Source organism: Geospiza fortis, unplaced genomic scaffold, assembly GCF_000277835.1.
Source record: "Geospiza fortis unplaced genomic scaffold, GeoFor_1.0 scaffold192, whole genome shotgun sequence".
Lineage (NCBI taxonomy): Eukaryota > Metazoa > Chordata > Aves > Passeriformes > Thraupidae > Geospiza > Geospiza fortis.
The window spans coordinates 2,026,130-2,032,129 of NW_005054315.1; the positions used below are offsets into that span (position 1 = coordinate 2,026,130).

Genomic DNA, 6,000 nt, shown 5'->3' on the forward strand with positions numbered 1-6,000 from the left:
ATGGTCAATCCACACATGCGTGATGCACCCATCAAGGCAAACAGAGAATTCAAATTTATGTAGGTATAATAATACAGATACAGCCTCAGAACAAGGGAAACAAATATAAGCCAAAATAACATTATTTGCTCAAGTTTTCCTGCTTTCAAACAATAAAAATGTCAAAACCAGCAGTACATTAAGAGTAAATTCTATTCTTATCTTCTATCTAGCAAAGATTTTTTTTTTAAATTGCAATACTTCATGCTCAATGACAAAAGCATGTTTGATATTCTTGTTGACTTCAACTCTCAGTGGGTAATGCTGAGACAGTGAAATCATCATAAAATATTTATACTAAAGAATGAGGATTTATACTTCAGTGCATTCTAACTTGATAAGTCAAAGAAGAATAATCATTCTCTATTATTTACAGCAAGGTTCCAGTTTTGGCTCCATTTACACTTGTTTCTGATGCAGAGTAAAAGTAGCGCAAATGGTCATGAATGAGAGAAGGAACATTTTTAGAAAAAGTCAGTGCATGGAGAATTTTACTCATCTCTGTGCAGTCGTTGTTCTGAATGGTAATTAAATGCTTAACATGTTTTTTCTGCACACACTAACAGCTAGCACTTCTTATCTCGACAGCTGCTTGAAATTGTTCTCAAAATCTAGGTAGGCATAAAAGAGAAAACATAGCTTTGGTCTTCTTCTGAGTAGCTCAACAAAATGCAGGCAAGCACTCAACACTCTAATCAGTTTAAACAGATCTCACACTTCAGGTTTAAGAGAACAGTCAAGTTATTATGCAGAAAACCAAATAAAAAGTATGAGGTAATAAATGAAGATGTTTTAGGCTAATCTCTCTAATGGAAAACAGTAAGGTATTATTTTAGCAATATTATGTTTTTCTAAAATTTCTGTACCTTTTGTATCACCAAATATGTGATATTTGACATTATATAGCTTAAAACAACAGCTTGATGTTCAGCGTAATAATAAAGGCTTTATAGGATAAGGGCCATCTGTTGCAATTACACTCACTTTCTGAATTTTCTGAAAGGGATGAAAACCCTTAGAATTTGTCAATTATATGCCCTTGATAACATATGAGTCATGTTAGGAGTTTGGCATAGAAATGCAATTTTCATGGAAACAGTCTGATGAGAGAACATTTTAAATGTACTCTAAATATGGCCATCATATTGATGAAATTATTCTCAAAGGAGAGAGAAAAATATGGCAATGTGATTTACTCTTCCATGTCTCAAATGCTCTTAGGTACTATTTCCTGGTCATTTCACAGCTTTGAAGTCAAATACCATTTTCAGCACTTTTTCTGATGAAATCATGAATATGATTATTTGGCCAAATGAATTTTAATTGAACCCCAGTTTGGAACTTCTGGGTCTGGAACTTCTTCCCACACTACAGTAGGAAATATCTCTCCAGATGTTAATAATTAAGGCATTAAAGAGTAAACCCAGCACCCACTTCCGCAGCTCCCAGGGCTCCCACGGCAGTGAAGTGGTGTGGGTGGATTGCTGAAGAGTGTGGGAGGATTGGAAAAGGCCCTTCAGCATTTGTGCACTTCTGCATGACATGGAAGCCAGATCAAAAGGGTTTCCAGGGCAGGCAGAATGTTGGCTGTGGATGGTGGAGGGTAGAGTGGATATGTCCTCCCACATGAGAAGCGGAGAGCAGATGTTCTTTTATGCGGTCTCCTGGGGTACCACAGGAGCTGGGCATGGCAGCCTTCTCTCAGCCCAGATCTTGGCTAAAATCAGTCTTTCTAATCTGTCCTCTGATTAAGAAACACTCACACAGATTTTTGAAGGAACAGGTACCATTACTGATGTGTGTGTTAATGGGAACCACGTTTAGCAGGGACCAAATCTAAATGCATTCATTGGAAATGCCATTTACAGAAATGTTACAGAGGCGAGCAGGAAGGATGCTCCCCTTACTCTCCCTCACCAGGTTCTGTCTCCAGGCCTGGGACCAAGTGGCAGGCTATCCTTATCCTAGACAGACATCAAATGTAATTAATCAGGATAAAAAACAACACAGGGCTGAAGGGCAGGGGGCAGATTTTTTAAAAATAAAACTCAGTTTTCTGTTCAAAATCTTAAGTATGTTTCAAACAGAGTTAACATAATGAGCAAGCATTGATCTGAACCAGATTTATGCATGTCAAATGCATTCCAATATAGCTTCAAATGCCTGTCTTGACTGTTGTTTTCTAGGTATAACTAGACATTCACCTGTCCAGATGCCTCTAATGTCAATAAGTGCATTTCCTACAAAGTCTAAAATTATGTGAATACTTCATTATATACCTGCCTAAAGTCAGAGAAATTTGTGATGGAACCCATTATGAAGAGTGGAGAGTGCACTGACACACTGGAACTTAATATGCCTTCTGTTACTATGGACTGATATTTTTCTCTCATCAACATTTTTAAACAGCCTACATTAATGTGAAGTAGTTTTGGATTGTAGCATATCAGACAAGCACCTATTTCTTTTAAACAGAACATTTTGAGACGTTCTCTGGACTACGCAAATGGAAAATGCCAGCAAAACCTCTAGCAATCAGACAGGAGCACAGCTGGAAATAAATGAAGCATAAGGCTTCATACTACTTATTTCCCCAAGCTATCATTTTTTTTAAATTATCTTGTTACAAGATGCTGGCATACTCTATGAAGTGAAAACTGATGTCTTTCAACGAAAGGGTTATACCATGTCTCCTTCATTCTACCGTCACTCATTTGTACTTGTTACTGAACAATAAGATCAAGCTATCAATAAATAAATTCAGTTTTGAACCTTTCCCAAATCTTTGCTGCATTTGTTTTCAATATATAGTTGACTTTTATTAAACAGACATTAATGGGTCATTAAAAAAAGGAGATTCCATCTGAATGATGTTCCAGACCTTGACACTTTTTATCTGTATCACAAATTCATCTATGCTCTGTTACAAAGAAAATTATCTTGCTTGGGCCTCCAATTAAGTAATTTACATTCCTAGTTGTGGAAAACACCAAAGAAAAGCCACCAACAGACATTCTTAAATCCATCATCTCTAAATATGCAGCTATTGCCTTTCAGACAACACAGAACACCAGCTGTCTATTTATTTCAAAGAACAAAACAATCCCCAAAACAAAAAGCAAACAACCCCCCCATCTCTTCTAAGTATTCCTTTGGGTGACCTAAACAACTTACCTTGAAACACATACCCAAAGCAACCACAGGATGAGAAAACTGGTTTACATTAATTTAGAATGGTAGATGTACAGCACATTTGCGTGCACAACAGAACACATCATAGATTAAAATCTCTACAAGCAAAATTGGAAGAGATAAGGAGAGTGGTTGAATGCCTATAATATTTACAAAAGCAGGTACTTTACAGGGGGAATTCACGGAGTGCTTAAGTGCACTGTAATTTTTTTTCACTGTAACTGCTTTAAAAGAAGACTTTAAAGTGCCTTTTTTGTTTCATATACAAGAAGTTTAGAAACTGAATGGGAACTTTAAAACTCATTTGCAAGGTTCTGTCAAAAGTTTTAATTTTTTTTTTCTTGACCTGCAACACTTTTCTGTATCTAAGTTGATCATTAACTTCCCTCTTCCTACTGCAAGTCTTTGCCTCCCAGGGCTAACCCTGGTCAGGGAACATTGATTATGATGCATCACAGCCATCCTGGAAAGCAAACTGAGGTGGTCAGGATGTCAAGCCTGCTACCCACTGAGGAGGCTGGAGATGAGGTGAGGGAAAGGTGGGAGTGATGGATTAGCATCCCACTCAATGGGGAAGGACAGAGGGCACGGCCACGTTCGGCTGGGGGCTTCACTCCAGAGTGAGAGCATTCACCCGCCCCCAGCCCTGGCCCTCCTGCCCTATGTAGCCACAGCCACAGAGGTGGCTGCTGCTCAGAAACACTGCTGATGGCACTGGCCTGGCTTGGCAATGCTCCCTGGCAGTGCAAGCCTTCACTGAACCCAGTGGCTCACCTGGCTCCCAGCAGATTTTATACCCTGTGGTTGAAATAGGCAAGAAAATGAAATGGACAGAGTTGACTTACCTTTTGCCCTTTTACTCCACTGCAATCACATTTTCCACAACCGGAACATCCCTGAAAATAAAAGAAATTGAGAATTAAATGTCTGAACTGGGTGACAGGCAGTACACACTGCAATGAGCCAGGGATGTCAGCAGCATCCCACTGACCACCCCAAGGCTGGTCAGTGCAGGGAAAGTTTGCTTAAGCCCATACAGTAATATGAGAGAAGTCAGATTAACTGGTGCACAGGTAAAATCTTACAGTCACTTTGTGTTACCAAAGATGCTCCAAAGTGCATCAGGCCAATCTCTACTTTTCCTCCTCACAGTCATGAAGCAACTGGTAAGCAACTCAGCAGTCAATTGCTTTTACTGTTGTCATGCCCCTCAGAAACAGACTATGAGGAAAAGAAGCCGAACATCTGTATCAGTGAATATTCCACCAACGCACAGGAGATCCTTCAGCAGCCCCTTCAGGCCATCATTCAGAAGCAGTCAGGGACAGCACCTCCCCTGAGACAGATTTCAGAACAGATGCTGGGCACCTGTCCCTCTACACCTGCAGGCTCCACAGTCTACTGGGATCTCAGTACTGCTGGGAAATGAAAAGAAAATGCACCTAATCCGTTTTGAATTTGGAAAGCCCCCAATGAGACCAAGAAATATTACCCCAGAAAGCTAAATAATACAGTAACATTTTTACTTGGTAAATACATTTTATTTTAAAGTAAAGCATCAAAGAGAAATGGGGCTTTAATACCTAAAAAAAAAAAAAAGGCTGTCCAATGAAACTACAGTGCTATCTCCTAAAAAATTTATTGCTTTTGTTGACACTTTTTTTTGTATATGTACATCCACTGAATTTGTTTCCTGAAGTAGAATTTTCTCCATACTGACATAAAGCAAAAATAGTTACACATTTTTATCTTACACTATTGTGCCACGTAATATTATAAATTCACACAAAGGTGAGAATTAACATGATTAGAATGATTTTTTTATCATATAATGCAGAAAGAGAACTGGATCTGAAGACAGCACCAAGACATGCTGCAGTGCAACCTCAGCAAGGATCAGAAGGGAAATGTGCCACCCACTGAATAATCAGCTTTAGTCCTTGCAGGACATGGTTGTGCCTGGAAAAACATTGGGTCTCCCATTACAAGAAGTGACCTGGTGTGACCTCTCTTAGTTTTTCAGACCCGATGAGATCTCAGCTGGAGGACGCATGCTTGCAGCTCATACTTCCTCCTCCAGGATCATGCAGAATGTTATCAGTTTTATCAACACATCCCCTAAATTCAGGAGAAGTCTGTTCTAATTGCGCCTGGGAATGTACTTAACATAAGTCACTGAATCATTATAAACATCTGTTTTCAAGTTAATCCCTGCATATTTCCTTCAGCCTATTATTTAACATGCACTGTTTTAGAAAAAAACTATGCTGTTATTTAAGTATGGTTTTGTTCTCAAATTTAGCATAGCCAGAAGAATGGGCTTGTGCTTTCGAGCCTCTTTTTGTCCCCACAAAAATGAGTCCATTATATTAAATTTTTCCTGTTTATAATGCCTCAGATGAGAATAACCAAAGGTGAGGAAGGTAAGAAGGTCCTGAGCACCAGGGAGCACAACTGCACAAGGTCCTGTTGGGGGCAAGGGCTGCAGCCTGCCATGCCAGAACAGGCACCTGCTCTACAAAACACTGCCTTTATTTTACAGCAACATCATCTCCTGCTGTCGCTGACTGCAACCTCTGTGGGTGGGGGGGAGGTTGGCCAGCAATGACAGCCACTGCTGAATAGCATTATCCTCAACTACTAAAATGCATTTAGAATCTGAGCAATGTGATAACACTCTGCCTATACTAGGAAGAAGTATGAGGTTTTTCCTTCTGCTTCTCTGGTAAAATGGGAGGGCCAGACTGGAAGAAGTTTGTGGATCAAAGG

At 39.6% G+C, this 6,000-nt stretch overlaps 1 protein-coding gene across 1 annotated transcript in view; it reads right to left on the reverse strand.

Annotated features, from left to right (window-relative positions):
- The window catches only part of COL4A1 (collagen type IV alpha 1 chain), a 72,727-nt gene extending 68,605 nt beyond the window's left edge, over positions 1-4,122 (reverse strand). Inside the window, exon 1 of the mRNA XM_031056155.1 lies at positions 4,077-4,122. The gene's annotated coding sequence lies outside the window, so the exon portion shown is untranslated. The remainder of the gene's footprint in view (positions 1-4,076) is intronic.
- Positions 4,123-6,000: the final 1,878 nt, after the last annotated feature.